Genomic DNA, 19775 nt, shown 5'->3' on the forward strand with positions numbered 1-19775 from the left:
CACACAGCTACTTCTGTCCATTCCGTATGAGTATCACAGCATTTCATTGCACAATGAGATATGGTTCAGAAGTTTATTCTGTACTAGAAACAATAAAGTAGAATTATTACTGATCACTGTATCATCACTCATCTGTGAATGACCCCGACTTCACCCAAGAACAAGGACAGGGTGAACTTGCGGCAGCAGACTCAACTGTGGGAGGGCTGACCAGCAGAAGACAACCCAAGTACAAGAATAAAACCAAAACAACCATAATAGATATATCAGCAGGATATTCTCTAATTCATAGTAAATATGTTCAATTCAACAATTTGTCATTCATGCAAACTCTGGCTCCCCTCTCAATGTTCGAATACTGATTGGTTATGAATGTGAATATTGCATTAATTCTGGTCAGAGCTGGCCTCCTGAACGATTGTGTTGAGACAGCCGATGAAAGCCCCCAAAACCGCAGTGGCTCAGGCCTCGGCTCGAGTTGCCTACGGAAGACAAAGGGAGCCAGTAAAAAGACAGTCCGTTCCACAATAAGTGACTTTCAGTGTAAACTCCTTAGCGTCCCCGTTTACAGGAAAATGTCCTTGGGCGAATCCAATCTCTGCAAACTAGAGACACTTCAATTGATGTAAGCCAAGTCTTAAATATCACAAGCAGGGACCGGGTAACAGCAGTGCTCAAACTGAGCGACCTACCACAACGCTTAATAAAACACTGCGCAGCAAACCGGACAAACCCTGAGAGACAGAGCAGAGCATGCCTGCATTACTGGCCATGGATCTGCATATTACATTTCTCTGAGTAGATTCACCCAGACGAAAGCGAGCGCTAAGTGGGCCCAGTGCAAGCATCAGTTTGTAATCATGTGAAAATCAGTCAGCGGATGTCAGACTCATCTTTTTTCATTTCTTTTGTTGGAGTGCTGGGAGGCAGTCCTCAGAGAGGTATGCTGGCTCTGCCAAGCTACACTCATTCTCCTGAAGCCAGGGTGGATAGAAGTAAGATTAAGTGCTAATCAGAATGTGTCTCTGATGGTCTTTAGGGATGAGGCTAACAGCGACACCACATCGATCACAGCAGCGCCGGGGTGTGCGCTCCGAACCCATTCATCACGCGCACTGGTGATAGTTCATCTCTAGTCGGCACTCGCTCAGTAAGACATGAAGGAGAGATAAAAACCCAAATCATGACTGGTTTCAGATCTTCTAGTTCTCAGATGGAAAACTGCGTCCAATGCTCAAATGTCAATCCAGTGTCTGAGATATTATTTCTTATTTCAGTTGTGCCAATGCAGGTTGTCTCTCATTTCAATACAACTTCAGAGTCAGCTGCCTCTACTTGTTGGACGTATGTGCTGTTAATCAAGTTTACAACTGGCTAAAGTACAAGTGTACAGCTGTTTTTCTGACTGTCTGAGGTAGGTTTCAAATGTGCTTTACAGAAATTGCTCAAATAATCTGCAGGCATGTATAGCTTGATATATGTTATATGTATTTTTCTATTTTATTAAAAATACTTGCATGCACAAAAACTTTCAGCATGCTAAAAACAGCAAATGTCATTTTTATTTAAAAAGTCATTTCAGCTGTATTAACAGTGTTACTCTTTCCCATTAGGTAACACCACAAACATAATTTCTCAAATACATCTCCTGTTTCATTCTGTCAGTCCTTCTATTCAACAAAACTAAACTGTAACATTAGCCCAAACCTCATACTTAACCATATATATCTGTTGAATATACAGTCTGAATGTGTTTACAGCAAACTGACATTCATGTTAACTTGGTCACATTCACCCCCTCTGCCCTGGCCAAACCTGAACACAACACTGACAGAAAGTGGAAGCCAAATTGGCAAAAGTAAAGAACTGTGAGGCTGGAAAGCTTATTTCTCCAGCCCAATTTTGTGCGGGCTCAACTCTACAGTTTTTAATAGTGTGCTAACAATGCTATCCTAACTATAATAGAAAAATAAAACCAGGGCCTGTGATCATCTTGGATCACTGGTCAGTCAATCAGCAGAGGAATTATAGTCAGTGAAAGGTCTCTTCTTGACTCTGGCTCAACAATCGTGCACACTCTTTGTTGTCAAACTTTTGTTTTGCTGGTTGCTCATTTCGCAATGCACGCTGATTGAGGATAATATAATCACACGCCGTTTGACTGCAGCAGATCCCACATCCTGGAAATAGTGCAAAATTGGAGGGATAGGAAAGGCTGTCTACGGTGGAGAGAAACTCTTTTGCTGCTGATCTTGGGAGATTAGCTTGTGTGTGTCTGTGGAAAGGTTTGGGGGTTCAGGCCACAGGTATGTCAGGAAGGAGGCCACAATTCACAGTGTCTGGAGCAGCTCTGTCCAACTCACGTCCTACACTACCGGCATAATGTCTAGTGCACTTTACATCAATCTGTTGACTGCCAGCAGGTTTCAGCCATTCTTAAAGAAAACACTCATTCATATGAATTTAGACTAGAAGAAATGGAAGAATGGCCCTTTTACAGCAGAAATGAAACTGTGAAAAAAAAAAAAAAAAAAAAAAGGTATTTGAAAGCAGCTTGTGAGTAAAAAAAAAAATGTTACCTCGGTGTGCTTTAATGGCATGAAAATTGAAAACAGTTTGCCAAAGCATGTAGCAGCCATGTTTTTAAGTGGCACTAAAGAAGAGAAAATCAAAGGGAAATGGGTTAAGTGTTAGTTCTGAAGTCTCTATAGATCATTGCAGCTTAACCTAATTTGGCAGGAACATAAAGCTGTATGTTTAGTGTGCTGGGGGATGTGTTCTGAGTTATGGATGTGGTTTTTGTTTTGCATATTGTGTCTTTCCCGTTCTTTAACTGCAGACACATTCAAACCCAGTCCATCTGAATGCTAGCAAATATACTACACGTCATGTTTTGACACATGCTCAACTGCCCTTTATGGCTTCTTCTTTCCCCACAAATCATGTAATGCCTAGGCTCTTCCAGTGTTTCTACTGTCAATCATGTTGAAACTGAAGTGACCCAGACTTGTAGAATAGACATATAGAAAAGCCGCACAGAAAGTGGTCATTGTGAGATTATGGATACCAGGTTTTACCATACATGTCTTCTGAGACAGGGAGAGTGTACACGCCATTCTAAATGCCACTCCCTGCACACAATAAACTGATGGCGTTTACAGTTTCCACCACAGAAAACATATTACGTGAAACAAAACAAATCCGCAGTTCCCACTTCTGACAGCTTTCTGAAGATCCCTCTGAACCTCAAGTACTGTATTTACAAAAGCCAGAGCCCATATGAACGTCGCTGAAGAAGCCTCTGCAAAGACCTTTTAACACAAAGACTTAATAAGTGCCTCAATGTATCATGTGTACGAGGCAGAGGACTGGCATAGAGCTGCTCCTCTCGTTCATGAACCACATGAAGGACCCTTCACAAATCCTCTTCCTCACCCATCAACAATATATTGTGACAGCCAGACTGAGGATGATTTTCTGGAACAAACTGGAAAAAATACATTTTGAATTTCAACAGCATCACTTCGTTCACTTACTTTAATAGAATAATAATAGAATATTTCCATATTTTGGGAAATACTCTCATTCGCTTTCTAGCTAAGAGTTTGACTTTCTTCTGTCTGTGTGTAAATATGAAGCTACAGCCAGCAGCCTGTTAGATTAGCTTAACAAAACATCTGAAAACAGGGGGAAACAACTAGCCTCCGTCCATACAAAAAATAAACTTGATGATTTTCATTGTAGATTTTTCACAAATGACATAAAATGTGTTATTTAGTGAGCTTTAAAGGTGCTGGTAAGTGGATTGTGTTACATTTAACAGTGACGGGCTAGTTGTTTACCCTATTTCTAGTCTTTATGCTATGCTAATGAGTTGTTAGCATCAGCAACATACTTACTGTAGACATGTGAGAGTGGTATTAATCTTCTCTCCAAAGAAGTGAGTAAGCGTACTCCCAAAATGTCAAACTCAACAAAATCAAAAACCAATCAGTTTTTGTCATCATCATCTTTGAGACTATTTAACAACTTAAAAATAAAAAATAAAAAAATCACAATTTAGACCATAAAATCGACAGCACAAGGCGATGGCCTTGTAGATTTTCACTGATAACTATCAAACATATTCAGGTGAAGTTTTGGTCTTTCATTCATGCAAAGCAGTCACACAGATCACAGCATGAAGAATGACAGCATGTTTGGAGTGTAGCGCTTTCATTCTACTGCTGTAGGCTTGCTGGGAGGTTTGCTCTAAAGCAGCTCAAGAGCAATTAGGGCTGCAGTGAGATCCAGCAGAAACTCAAACTTTGTCTCAGGTACGTTTTTATGAGTCCAAAGCAAGCGTGACAGACTGCTCTCGGGGCTGCCAAAAACCTCCACATATACAAGGGGGTTCCACCCACAGCCAGCTAATTTCCTGCCTTCCACTCACCTACCGTTACCCATGAAATCATTCACATTGACCCATTCCAACTTTCTGCAACCCGAAACCCTAACAAGGCAAATTGCACATAATTTTTGTGTTTCTTTTAGAGCCCTGAACATTGAGAACAAGAAGACATTCTTACGTGGGGTTTCAGTGATGTGGCCTCTTGCAAGCCGACTTCGATAAAAACGTCTTAGGACTGGCACTGCTGAAAACTGATACTTTGTAACCATTTTCAGGTCTTAAAATTTGACAATTTTATTATAATGCTAAAATAATAACATAAAGAAAATGTATTATATCATTAGACATATAGTATAACATAAATAATACTGAATCATATCTGATTTTTCATAAAACACAACAAATCCTCAAGGTTTTAGTAGCATCTCCTTATGTTTCGTGTTTTATGGACAAAATGGGATTAAGGTATGCTAAAACATTCCCATTCAATCAGATGTAGGATTGTTTTGTGGTCTGCCATATCTGAAAAAGGCTTCAAAAAGTGGTTACATGCCTCTTTCTCACCTCTCAGCTGCTCACTTCAGTCACAGTCCACAGAGCAGCTTCCACAGGTACAGAGGATATTTTCTTTAAGACCAAACTGCATCCACTCATCACCTCTTTAACCTGCTATCACTACTGAAATTTGTCCACATTAGTAGCTGATGATATTGGGCACAGAGGTATATACTAGAGGCGTGTAAGATGGTTAGTCTGCTTAGATCCTCCTTCATCTTGTCACATATTGTTTTAAGTCCACAATAAACTGAAAATGATAGCACCGATTGACTGCTGAGGCAATATCATAACGCAGCAGTGAATTCCAAACACAGCATACGGAGGACAAGAGCTTATATTAAAACACAACTGTTTCTATTCTCTCAGTTCTCCTCCATTTCTCCAAGGGGCCCTGGTATGTAAATCTAATAATACAGACTGTGAATGCTTCTAACCAGCAGCTACACTGTTCATTGTTCAAAAAAGACACTTACAGTACAGCCTATGTCAGAAAGTGTGGTATCATCAAGTAACACGACAAAAAAGCTATTCAATTTATTCACTGCATCTACTAACTATGAATGTCATATGGTGAAGAGGCAGTGATGGCAAACCTCAAGTTTTGGAGTTACATAGCAGCAGCAGGTCAAGAAGATTTGTGCTCTCATGTGGAAAGCATCACATTCACCAACAGAATTATACGCCTTCCTCGTGGCACTGAGACAATTATTGTTTATTGTCCACCTCCCTTGTTCCCCCTAAATGATGGTATAAGCTTACTGCTGCTCCACTTTTGAGGAAAAAGAGAAAGCTTGAGAGAGAGAGAAAGGGCAGATACGGGACAGAGCAGCACTGCAGCCACCAGCCGACGGGCGGCGGACCAAACCGTAAGAAGCAACAGCCACTTTCTGGATCTCTGTTGAAACCACCTAACTATCCAGGCTTACAATCTGTAGCTGCAAGGCAGGAGAGCCAACAGTGTCTACCCTGGCACTCAGAGTTCATCAGCCATGGTACCGTCTCAACATTGTTCAAGCTTGTTAAAGCTGCTATACGGAAAATAGCATCAAACTGCCGGCTTTTCAGGCCCGTGACTTTATTTGTCATGGAACTGGAAGTTGCACTTAGCTCAAAAAACTGTGGAGAAAAAACAGAAGGGGTAAGAGGTAAGAGTGGGGTACTTCAGGCCTGTGTGCTGAAGGCACATTTCTGTTCTAATTTAGCAGAAAATATGTTGGAGTTGCCCATGACTCTTTTCCAGCTGGAGATAGTCATGTTTTAGGATCTACGTTTTTTCCCCAGTTTACTTTAACAGATCATACTGTAAGCACATGTTTATAATTTAGGACAGTCCTGCTGCTTATAATGATTTTGCAGCATGAGACTGAGCAAACGCATTTGCTGTCAGACATATTAGCTCGGCCAGAGTGTTCCTGTGACAAAGATCCACTGGGCGAGACGGGCAGCACAGCGGTGTGAACCTTCACTTGAAAGGGTGGCGGTTTATATAGTGAATGGGTAAAACAGGCAGCCGCGGTTCAAACGGGAAACTGGAAAATGGGGGCCAATTCAAAGCTTCACTTTTTAGTGCACAATAAAACAGAAGCACAAGGTAATTTACTTTGGTATAATTGTAGTTGTGATGTAGTTTTCTCACATGCAGGTGAGAAAACTACATTTGAGTCATTGGGTGACCACATCATCGTTATACAAAGTGCTTCTTATTAAAGAAACAGTTCCACATTTTGGGGAATAAGGCTGTTTGCTGTCTTGCTCAGAGTTCCATGCAAAGTTTGAGACCATTCTCACCACTAAAATAGGTAAATATGTATGGAGCAGTAATTTCCTGGAGTCCCCACTGATTGCTTGAAAACTGCTCCCAGCCAAGAAATAGTCAGCAAACTGTTTTTTGCACAGTTTTAAACAACACGTTTTAATGGGTTAATCTGCGAGAATCAGAGGTGCTGCTGGACAGATCTTGTCAATTCAGACAGAACCTGGTTAGCTGTTTTCGTTAGTTTGTTAGTTTCCAGACTTTATGCTAAGCTAAGCTAACTAGCTGCTGGCTCCAGCTACATTCGCAACTATATTTGTTTAAAGGACAATGTAACTCTTACCGAACAGCTGCCACTGCAACTACAAGTACAATTAGAAGTTAATGCTAAATGCTACATGACTGATTAGTATCAGTAAATAAAGCTGTTACTAGCTAAAATGCTGAGCTACTGTCGAGCTGTGGCAGCCAAACCCTTGAGTGTATTGAATCAAACAACAATGTGTTTGATTGCTCATGAACTCTAATTCCAATTTGTAAGAAAAAGAATATTTCTTCTTTTATCAGATCAATTTCTGTCATGTCATTATAAGACAATGTAATCCATTTAACCAGATCAGCTGCCAAAACTGTAGCCTATAGCAGGCATGCCTGTAGCTTTATATCAGTGATCCAGAAAATGTAAGCTGTGCAGTGTGTAATGAGAATCTCTCTGTCCTATGAGTCCTGAACCAGCAGCCAGTCAGATAGAGACACTGACACTGAATCAGTCTGGAAATACTCTCACACCTTTCACCCATCTGTCCAGCTGAACTCATCATGGCTCTCACCCCTGCACTCTCTCCAACTCTATATGAAGACCCTTGGTTAGTTCACTTCCTTATTAACATCTTTACGGTGGATTATGACTTAAATCCCATGTCCTGGGTCAAATCCCACATCTGGATCCCCTGATGTGAAAGAGACCTCATAATTCCTGTTTTAGGAAAATTAGAAATAAAAGGTGACCCAGCTGACCGAGTCACACGGTATGCGCCACAATCTTTTAACACTTTCGGCCGCACTGATGGGCGCTTAAACCCTTGACCACTGCAGACATGTGACCGTCATGGAATGCTCTATAGTCACATAAGAGGAAAAAAAACGAGAGAGTGACCTTGATGTGGTGGTCAAGCAACAGCATCGCGTCTTCACTGTGGCTTGCGGTCTCATAAAATGTTTTACAGCTCAGTCGGGCCTTGAAAACAACGGAATATTTGTTCACAGTCATTGTCCACATAGCTTAAACAATGCACTGAAACAATGCAAACCTCTAATCAGGTTAAACTTTTTGTTCCAGGGAAGGAAAAATCCACTCTAAAACAGTTTTAACACTTTTAAAAATAGCTGTTGGTGACGCTGTATTTATAGGCCTGCTTTAGTTTTGGTGGTGGAGTTTATGTATTAATGCCACAGCTATAAAGTGGTTACACCAAAACGTAGTGTAAATTGCAACACTTCATCACATAATGCATGAAACATCACACAGTGAGACGGATTTTCCTTTCACCTCAACACATGCTAAAAGACTAAAACCAACATTTGCATTTTTTTTTTGTCTTTTTTCGTTTCTATCAGCCTGGCACTTCCTGCTGAGTGGCACAGGTCATCATTCAGCACCTGTCTTTGATTCTCCTGACAGTGATACTAGTTTCATAGGCTATGGTTGATCAGCGCAGGTGTAAAAGGACTAAAGGCACTACAGGGATTCACCAGTGTCTCATGAGGATGGACTTAAAAGGCATTAAAAGATGAGCATGTGGTTTACATTTCTTCCTAGCTCTTCCTCTCTCGCCCGTCTCTATTCTCTCATTCACTGAAAAAGGTTAATGTTCTTGTGAAACACCCCAGTAATTTTCTACTCATCTCCACCTTCTCAGCATCTCACACACATACCTACATTATGCCAATAAAACTTGACATTTTGACATCCCTAGGATTTGTGAAGATTGGACCTGAAAAATGATGGCCTCTTCGTAAATGTGCGCCAAAAACACACTGGCTTTTTGCTACAAAACTATATGGCCTATAATAAATAGTTTTATAGCTTTTGGTCATGAGAGTCCAGAGATGCTGCACACCACATTTGGAAATGATTAGTTGAACTGTCCAGAAGATGTTTGCAAAATATAGTAAGTTTTTCAGGAAACTGGAATCATCAGAGAAATCCAGAAATCCAGGAATTATGTGCAACTGATGAAGCTTGTGCCCTAAAGTGAAGAAAAAGAAGAAATCTGTTTCTAGGACAAGCAATTTCAACTTATCTGGACTACTTTGCTGCTGTGGCTCTTATGATTGCTTCTGAGGTTTGGGGGAGAAAAAAAACAACAAGAAACCAGGTATTAAGACACAAGAACAATTGCAAAAAAAAATAAATAAATAAGGGGGAAGTATTAATGACGCTCTATGAAATGCAAGGATGGATGTAAAAATTGTAATTAGTATTTGTTTAGTCTCATGTAAATCTGCTCAGGAGCCCAAAACACCCCATTTCTTCCCAAAGTTTCCAAGTGACAGTAACCACTGAGACACAAACTGAAAACGATGTAAAAGCAGTGTGAAATGAGCCCCAAAAGGAAGGGAAAAGTTTGGAACTTTGAGTATTTCAATATTTACATTGCCTTAAATTCACTCAAGCTGTGGGAGCTGTGCACCCCCCACCCCCCAAGAAAGAATAAAGGAGAAAAGAGAAAAGGGTGGGGTGGCTCCGATTAGCCCACATGTTGGTAATTTATCACACATAAACCTCACACCTAATTTTCACACCTGTAGCTCAACGTGCTGGAAGTCTAGTAATTCACTCACTCACACACACCCACACCTCCCACGCATACACACACACACTGGCAAGTGGGACCTGGCTGTGGGTTTCCCTCGTTGCGGGAGGGGTACGAGAACATTACAGGCAAGGATCAGTAAAGTTGGTGGGCATGCTTGGCATATTTGCACCCCATGTAGCATGGCTCTGTCTCTCCCACATTAACCCGTGTTCACTCTCCATTCCCCATTTGTCATCACCTTGACTAAACTCATCCTGACCTCCAGCTCGCACATCTGAAAAAAAAAAAAAAAGAAAAAGAAAAAAAAGTTGGATGTGGATTTTTCATACTTGCCAGAAAGCACAACATACTGTTGCTGCAAATCCAGATGGGAGATGGGGCCTTCTCATCTTTTGTTGAAATGTTACACAAAAACAGATTGTAAACTACATAAATATAAAATGTTGTGATAAAAAAAAAAAAAAAACCTGTGTTTTATTGTTTCCTATCACTGATTGACAGAGCTGGAAAAAGAAACCAAATCCTTCAGGAGAAGTAGAAAAAGCTGAATGGATTAATAAATCAAAAAAGTCTGTACTAATTGATAGTATTAACAATTTCCCCCCGGGGATCAATAAAGGAATGCTGATTCTTATTCTGATTCTAATGATTGTTATCGGAATTAAAACAGTAATGTAATATCTTCCTGAAGTTAAAGTCTATGTTTTCATTCTTTTATTAGTGGAGTTAAATACTTTTGGAAAAAGTTCAATATATTGGGAAATACTCTCGTATCTTCCCACTGAAGCTCAAGGATGGTTAGCTTAGCTTAGCACAAAGACTGGAAGCGTGTGTGTGTGTGTGGGGGGGGGGGGGGGGGGGATTTCCAATCTCTGTGCTAAACAAAGCTAACATGCTGCTTTGGATTCATATTTAAGTGACATATAAGAATGGTATAATATTTCTACACTACTGTTCTGCTGGAAAGCAAATAAGCAATCTTCTTTTTTTTAATGTCTATATATTTCTTTAAAAGTACGGGTCACCTTTAAAATCAAAAACAGTTTTGTCTCCTCTTACATGCAGTGCTATTTATCCATCTGGCTTGTCATAGTGCGCAGAAGGACGTGTGCAGGTTAGTGGAGTAGACGCACACGTCCTTCTGCACAGTGATATGATTGGCGGGTGTAGTTCGGAAGAAAGAAACTAGTCCCTACTGCTCACAACAAGGTCTGTGGATTATCTTAAGTAACCGGGTCATGATTTCTGGAAAGAGACATTGCTGTTGAGTTTTTCAAAGGTATTCTTTTTGGCGCTTTGAGCAACACAAGCCAAGTGCCATCTGGTTCCATTATATTCGAGACAAGGCAGACATCTCTACTGCCTTTCCAGAACTCTGAAACTCACATCAAAACAACTTAGATAGCACCGCAGGTACAGGGAAAAATGTACTTATGTTTTGGGGTGAACTGTTCCTGAAGGCATACTTCTTCAAAATCTATTCTGTAAAAGTCCTGAATTACTTCCCAGTACTGCTGACAATGGTGGAAACATTCAGATCCTTACTCAATTACAAGTCCTGCATTTAGCATGTAATTAATGTAAAAGTCATATCAGCAAACATAATACAGCAGAACAGGGAGCTTAAGACATACATTACTGACATATTATCACTGATGCTTAAGGTTGCAGTTGGGTAAGGAAGAGCTATTTTTAACTACTATATATACTTTTGGGTAGTTTCTTGTGCACTGTAAATCACATTTTCTCTTATTTTGTATGTGCAATCTTAATGTATGAAGTTACTAAAGTGGTAACTGGAACTGTTAAATGAATGGCGTGAAATGCAGTTGAGAAGAAGTATAAAGCAGAAAAAGGAGATACTAGCACCTCAAAATTGTACTTAAGAACAGTATCTGAGCATATTCTGTACACATTCAAACACTGACTGCTGATTGCTACAACTCACATGATGTATCCTGCAGGATGTTAATAAAGGCTTTAACATTGGACAGAAGTAATTTGCTTTAATTTTCTTAGTTGATTGAAACAAATAGATGAACAAGGTAGTTGAACAGAGCAAAAGAGTTCAACCTAAACAACAGAATGGGAAGAGGAAGTCACAGTGTTTGACTGACAGGCAATCTACTGGAAGTGCATAGCTCATAGCATAAAAGATGGAGACAAAACAATCAGACAGGAAAGAAAAACAAGGACCAAAAAAAGATTAGCCTGTGCTGACTAACTGACTACAGCATATGCTGGTCTCCAGCAGGCACGACGTGAGCGTCCGCTTCAAAGTTCTCCCTCATTAACTCTTTAACAAGATATAACCTCACGCCCCTCCTCGCCCACCAAAGCCAACAGGGAGATGTGAGGTGATCGCCAGGGTCAAAAGTGGAGTGCACCACAGGGGACAGATGGCAAAGACCTGGTCTCACTTTCACATATGGTGCCTGCCACAAAACAAACAAACAAAAACAAACAAAAACCATCAAAGCCTTATTTTTCTACCTTAAAAAACTGGGCTGGATCCAATATCTCACAGGAAAAGAAGACAACTTTGTTTGTTTTCTCACCTAACTGAGATCAGAGTGAAGAAATGGCCACAGCATTCATTAATTGATGATTGTGGGTTGAATATTAGAATAATACTGATGTTTTCCAACTGAGGCTGCCAACACTTAATATCTTGTTCTAGTCTTGTTCACGTCTTGTTCAATTACGTGAGGGTTATCCCAGAAGTACACACACACACACACACACACACACACACACACACACACACACACACACACACACACACACACACACACACACACACAAATGGGTTTTCAGCATTACATAGACTTACATGTGTTTTCTGGAGACTTACCCTAACCCTAACCATAACCACTATTTGCCTGTTCCTAACCCTATACCTAACCTAACTTTACCTAACCAGTAACCCTATCCTCAGTCTTCACCCTAAAATGTAATGATTTAACTTGTGTGGACCTGCATTTTGTCCCCAAATGTGGCTGAGTCCCCACATGTGACTGTGTAAACAGTCTCACACACACACACACACACACACACACACACACACACACACACACACACACACACACACACACACACACACACACACACACACACTAAGTCTTTAGTGAGAAGTTCAGCTGAGGTGGCCTGTGATATACAGTTTCTTTAGACGGGTATACTGTATCCAGATGAGAGCAGCCACGCTCTGCTCCAGCAGGTGTCTGGGTTACATCTGGCCTCATGTCCTCACACCACCACAAAACTGCACCTGAATGGCTGGCACTGCTGGGGCTTCTTAACAGGAACCGGCTTGTGTTGGCTCTAAAAGGCCAAACTCAGCCCTCAGGAGTACACATTTATTTTCTCCAGTGCCCTTTGAGAGAGAGACTTGGAATAAATGCTTTCATAAAGTATGAAGGATGAGTGGACTCCACCGGCCAAAATGGAGCACATAAAGCAAAATGAAAACGACTGTGGTGGAAAGATAATTTCCTTTCAGCAAAAGTACTGTATGTACTGCTGGGTGTAGAAATGTAATCTGCTGCCTCGAAAAAGTGATCTTTGGAATGCAGGTGAGCTAGAATCTAAAGAAGGTGTTAGATGTTGTGATAAAAGAAACTTTTGGATGAAGAAATGAAGACTTGCATCCAAAATCTCTGGGTGGCATGAGGTCGCATATTATTACACAGAAGCAGCAGATGCATGGAGCTGTACCTGTCTTGTGCCTGCATGCCACAGTGTTTACAGCTAGAAATGAGTGGCAAATTAGATTGTCATGTATTGGCTGCTGTTACAGCAATGTTTCATAGGACTGGATGTGCCAAAGAGCTATGCAATAACTCAACCACAGGAGCTGTCTTCTCTCAGCAATCAGAAAAAAGAATCTTAGATGCCATCTCTCATTCTCCAAAAAAAAACCCCTTGACCTTTGTGTTCTAGCTACTCATATGCATATGTGCCCTCATGCTCGATGATGATAACTGGCCTCACACTGTCCATTACACTCCACTACTGCCCATTACTGCACCAAAGCAGTACCATCTCTACAGCCATTAGCTGGTAAACATGTAAACTACATGTGACCCTTGTCTACAGATACCTATTACTTATGACTCCTGCTGGTGACAGCTGTTTACACAGCTAAGGCCCTGCTCCTAAGATCTGGCTCCAGTCCAAATAAAATAATATCCAGTTAAGGAGAAGTCAGCCAAAATGTAATACAAGTGCATAACTGGAGATGGAAAAAGAGTAAAGGAATCCAAAAAATGTTAATGGCCTTCTTTTTCTTTTAAATCTTTATACTTTTCTGTCTAGCATTTGTCTCTACCACAGCCTTGTTTCATTGTCTGGACCCTAAAACAAGCTTAGTGAGATACACTGATGGAGAAAGAAAAGTTAAAAACAGTCACCACAATTGATGTCCTCTTTGACAAAGCACAACATAAAAATGTGCTGCGTTAAAATCATAACACAGCTTACAATTTTCCCCCACAATTTGACTTCCACTCTCTTTTTACAGTCCGTGTGTGTGTGTGTGTGTGTGTGTGTGTGTGTGTGTGTGTGTGTGTGTGTGTGTGTGTGTGTGTGTGTGTGTGTGGATCTGTGTCCCAAGCCTGCGTAGCGTGCAGCCACAGCGACGCACCAAAAAGTACATGGGCTTAAGTCAACACAAGACAAACAACAACAGAGACCACAACCACATGACAACTGGGTCAGACATGCACTGTATTACAGTGAACAGAGCTGGACCCATTCTGTTGGATGTTGGGCTCAGTGGTGAAGAAACAACATCTTGGCTTAGGAGAGCATATTACAACTCAGTGGCGTTCAATGACAGGTGAGCAGAAAGCATCGTCCAATGTGCAGGATTAAGCCAAAGCTCCTTCATCATCCTACATAAGGCTGACAAATTAAAGGAACATGAAGTGTGCTGGTAGAGTTATGAAAGGCAAAGCCTTTGATTCACTTTGTTGATACTTCACTCATTTACTCAGGTTTCTCCTTTAATTTGTCACCCATCTGTATTTCACTTCATGCAACCCAACCATGGAAGCAAACTGTAAGCTGTAATTGGATTGACAAGATGTCGTATCCACCCACAAAGTCTCATTGTGAGAGGCGTCAACAAAGACGTCATTCAGTCTGGGTATACGCAGACTGTGAAAATCCAACTTTCCTTCGTATATTTGCAGACCCAAACACTAAACTGCTCTTATATTATTTTCTTTAGATTAATAATTGATCAACTGTGTATGCGTATCAACTGTGTATGCATAATATGGAAGTTGTCGAACCCACAAAGAATTATCACTCAACTTTGCAGTTCGATTTAGAGATATACGTAAATTGTATTGTTTTTGGTTGAGTCCTGCTCATTATTCACGTTACTGCCATTTGTAGACAAGGCATGTTCTTTTTTCTCCAAAATGCTCAGCTAAACCCACTGTTCGCTACATGCTCTGCACCAAAAAACAAAGTTAGCAATTAGCAAGTATTGTTAGCAAGAAGCGCTTAACGTTAGCAGCTAAATTGGGACATCTTTCCCTCGGGAGTTGGTGGAACACAACAGCTAATGAGAGTGAACACTGGAATTTTTCATGTGGACAGAAAAACAACTCCAAACAAATGTTAATGCTGCTCTGTGTCTGTGGGATTTGTAAATGAGCAACTGTTTGCTAACAAGTCCCCCAGACCAACTTAATGAGAAAATAATATGCCAATGTTGTGTTTCGCTTGTTTCTGCTGCCCCCAAGTGGCCAAGTAATCAGTTAATGCAGGTTTAACCATCTACAACTGGGACAATCAGTTTATGGCAAAAAATGGCATCATCAAGTGTTAGCTGGTTGTGACTTGTGGGTAAAGTCTTGACTTGTGAGTTACGGCACTAACAATGTAGAAGGACAATAAGGACATAAATACACCTGCAATGTCTGTCCATTGCTTGACAACTAGGATACTAGCCAGTTAGCTCGAAAGTCGTGTAAAGACAGACATAGGTGCTCTCCTATCACACAAGGGTAATCACACAGCTCATCAAGATGACTGACAAGATACCTGAGACCAGGTGTGAGCTTGAACAAGCAAGACACTCCACTGTGTTTCCTGTATGTGTCCTGTAGCTTCCATGATGTGATTGATTACATGATCTTATTGCTTTGCTCCAATGACAGTCAGATGCAGGTCTCTCCCACCACGTTCCTCCTCTTTGCCCCCCCCACCCCCCACCCCCCTTCTCCCCCCACTCCACAGAGGGAGTCAGAGAGACAATGAGCTCAACATAGAGGCCCAGTAATGACTCCCAGCCTTGTTTCTGATTAAAAACACACCGGGTGCTTCTGCACTCCGCAGGCAGCCATGAGGCCTTACCCTCCTCACACCGCAAGGCTGAGAGTGAAGAGATAGAAGCACAAGCCAGCCCCAACACAGCTCCATGCCCAAGAAAACAAAAAATCCAGTGTAAGCCTCACACACTGTAGCATTCAAAGCTCTTGTCCCAACTAGTCCAAGCCTAATTCCACAGGCAAGACTTCATTTATTCTAAGGACACCCGATTACCAAGAGTAACCCCAACCTCCAAAACCAGCACCCTGGCACAGATACATCAAGGGTGGTGCTAAAATCCTGTCACATATTTGCACGTCTTTTAAACTGTGTTGAGATAATCTTTCACACCACTTCAAAATCATATTACCAGAAAAATGTGAGAACAGCTCAGGTCCTTATTTTATCAAGAATTCATCTACTGAAGCATATCAATGCCACAGATTTGCTGTAACTCCACAGACAGGCAGTAGGCGACAGTGGGGGCAGCTGCACCTTTACCTTTACCTCTCCACGTCCATACTTGGCCACCAAATTACAGGCAAGCTCCGCAGAGAGACGCTTTATTGCATCTGACCAGCTCACTTCCTCTCCATACCAAAGGCATTGCATGCTGAGCTTTATTTTGATGTGGCATGTAAGCATAATTAGAGGACCCATAAAAGCAGGGAGAGGGGGAAAAAAAGGAGTCTTGTCCATCTGTCGAGTGTTAAGGGGTGGGCACGGGGGTAGCGATCAGAGCCCCGTGTCTCGCTGTTGTTAGCAGTAGCCATTGGAATAGGCATTGATGCAAACAGCCTTTAGTGCCAAACTTAAGTTGAAATGTGTGTTTGTTTCTGCACACAGTGTATTTTCTCAAGGGGCCTCCTTTAGTTTCAGATTTCCTGGCCTTGCAGATCGATGCAAAGTAGGTACTAGTCGGCACGCACACAGAGGAACACACTGACATGGAAAACAAGCGCAGATACAGGGGATGGCATTTTCTGCAAACATTAGAACACCCTTTCAAGGAATCTTGGATCCTTAAAACTGCATTGCTCTTCTACACATTTCAGGCAGGTAAGAAATCAAATGTATGATCAGCCAAGTAGGCTCAGTTACCAAGCTGCACAGCTAAAAATAGTTAACGGGTTTAACACTTATTTACTTTCTTGCCGAGAGTTTGATGAGAAGATCAATACTACTCTCACATCTCACAATATGAAGCAACTGCCAGCCGCCAGGTAGCCTAGCATAGAAACTGGACACAGCTAGCATGGCTTTGTCCAAAGAGAAACTAAATCCAGCTCCAAACACCTCTAAAGCTCACGAATGAGCAAGTTTTTTAATCCATACAAAAAACAGCAATTCACAGTTTTACGAGGGGTTATGTGTTGGACTATTTCTTGGCCAGGACCGGAAACTTGTTGGAGTCTCCACTGGTTGCCTGGCCACTGCTCCTGGCCAGGAAACAGCAAAATGACAAACTGTCATGTTTACACTACAATTTTTGTGAGCATTAAACTAAGAACATATAAAGGTTAATTAGTGCGCTTTAGATTTTGTTAACAACACACAGTGCCAGGCTAGCTGATTGCCTTCAGTCTTCATAATAAGTTAAGCTAACCAGCTTCTGGCTCCAGCTGCATATTCACCACACACACGAGAGTGGTATCAATCTTCTCATTTAACTCTTAATAAAAAGCAAGCATGTGCATTTCCCAAAGTGTCTAAGTTTAACTTCAAGTGTGATTTAGTCATTTTGTAAACAGCAAAGGGGAAATTGGTCATTTTTAACTATTCATTGGGGGAAAAACACAATGGATGCTTATTGTATCCACGTCATTACCTCTAAACAGCTCTTCGCTGAATTCTTTTAGAGGTGTGTATTAGTAATGTGAGAGGTAAGTAGTCTGGAAGTGCATTTCAGTGTAAGCCTGAGGGGCTCCATCTCCGGCTCTGGGCAGCTCTCCTACCTGTGAAACCCTTGTATGAGTCATTTTTTCAAAAAATGCTCCTTTTGTGTTGTTGTTTTATGTGTGGCACTTCGAAATGATTCCCACATTAGATTTTTTACAGCCCAATAAACTTGAGAGAATCAGACCAAATTGGCTGGTCATATTTAGTAGCTTTATAAGGAAATGTATTAAGGTGTAATTGCTTCAGGGGAGCGTGCAATTGAGGGAACGGGCATAGGTAAGGGTTACAAAATCGCCTCCGCGCTCTAGAGGGACACAGCAGTTTTTGTCTGCTGCTCGGGAGTTTCCAATCACCATGAGGAAATATGGAGTGTATTATAAGATTTTATATAATAAGTTCATTTTATTTCACATTTCCGAAAAAATGAACTTTTACAGTGTGGTAAAATCTAGCTTGAAAATAAACCATCTGTTTGGCATTTAGCTTTGCCAGCATATGGAATCCACTGATGACAATGATTGAGGGTGAAAGAGAAGATCCCCTCGTGTATCTCCCCCCCCCCCCCCCAAAAAAAAGTTAAAAAAGGAAAAGGAGGGGACAATCTGCTCACAATAAATGTTTTTCCGCTGTGATGTGATAAATGGAAGGGTGTAGAAGTGTTACAAAACAAGCTTTGTTATCCATGTGAAATGGATCCTGCTCTTAAATGGAGCAACACCCAAAGAGTTGATAGATGAATATGAATCCCTCATCCCACCTTCCTGCCTCACTTCACTCCTTATACACAAATGCAGCATAAAGGATGGCTGTGCTGATTTAAATTCATTAGGCTTAAATTCATTTTTCATTTTGTTTTCTGTGGGAAAACAAAGGCAAAGTGAAACAGATCATCCCCACTTTGTCACGTGGTGCCTGAAAGAATCTCTCTTTGTGCCTTTCCCTCTCCAGTAGAAAGTTCATGCCACTGCATGTTTTTTCCTCTGCTGGGGTTTTCGGCAGTGTAGCATGGCATGAGTGCACTGAGGAGCCTTTCACCGGCTTCATCTGATACCGCTGTGACTCGGAGCAGGAGCTGCACTACAGGCCAGGATCGACATGCATGGGTTAGTGGGTCAAACAAGGAGCTAGTCTTTCGACAGAGTTCGGAGGCTGGGTCAGACTAATGTGATTTATCAATACAGCGCATAAGTGAATCATTGTCCTTAATGGCCATGACAATCCCCAAGACAGACTGTGGATGTGATTGGTTGAGGAGTTGGGGGTGTATACACTGTTCTGGACTTGATGTCTTGATTAGAGCATCAGGAACATGCACCTGGAGGGTGTCCCTGTATCTCCCTGTACTCTTTTACTCCCACACACACACACACACACACACACACACACACACACACACACACACACACACACACACACACCAGTGAGCACACACACAGATTTACACTTATGGAGGCTTGGCTGATGGGGCCTGGGAGAGAAAAGACAGAGCTCTGTTCCTTGACGCCAGAGCTCCAGCTCAGGTCAAGACTCAGCTCGCTGTAATCCCTCTCAGGTGATGCTGTTCACATTCAGCCATTTCCAGCTGATCTGCTTAAATGCGCCTTCCTCATCCCCTAAAAAGCCCCCACCGCTCCTCAACCAGCACCTTCGAGGACGATGAGAGGGAGGGAGGGCTGCTGCTGCTACTCCACACTGTCAGATCTCAGATCACTTTTCAGCGTTTCCTTTAAGCGATCAATCCGGTGCTTCACATGAATAAAAGACACAAACTCCTTCTGTTTTATGGCATAAGAAAAGTCAGGATGCAAGGCTCACATCACCTGGATAAGAGTGGCATCATGTGAGCAAGCCTTGTTAACAGACGTGCCATCTGCAGGGCTTTTTCACTTTTTCCAAAGGCAAGAGTGGCAAGGCTGGTTTAAAAGCAGCCTCTTGGAGCCTTCCCTCTCCTCCCCGTTAGGCACTTAATCAAGGTATTATATTGCACTGAAGCACAGGGTTCCAACATTAACACTTACACCCACAGACCTGG

At 41.7% G+C, this 19775-nt stretch overlaps 1 protein-coding gene across 1 annotated transcript in view; it reads right to left on the reverse strand.

Moving 5' to 3' along the window:
• Nucleotides 1-19775, reverse strand: part of rspo2 (R-spondin 2) — a 58013-nt gene that overhangs the window by 34102 nt on the left and 4136 nt on the right. The gene's annotated exons all lie outside the window — the stretch shown is intronic.

The sequence above is a fragment of the Chaetodon trifascialis genome, chromosome 7 (genome assembly GCF_039877785.1).
Source record: "Chaetodon trifascialis isolate fChaTrf1 chromosome 7, fChaTrf1.hap1, whole genome shotgun sequence".
Lineage (NCBI taxonomy): Eukaryota > Metazoa > Chordata > Actinopteri > Chaetodontiformes > Chaetodontidae > Chaetodon > Chaetodon trifascialis.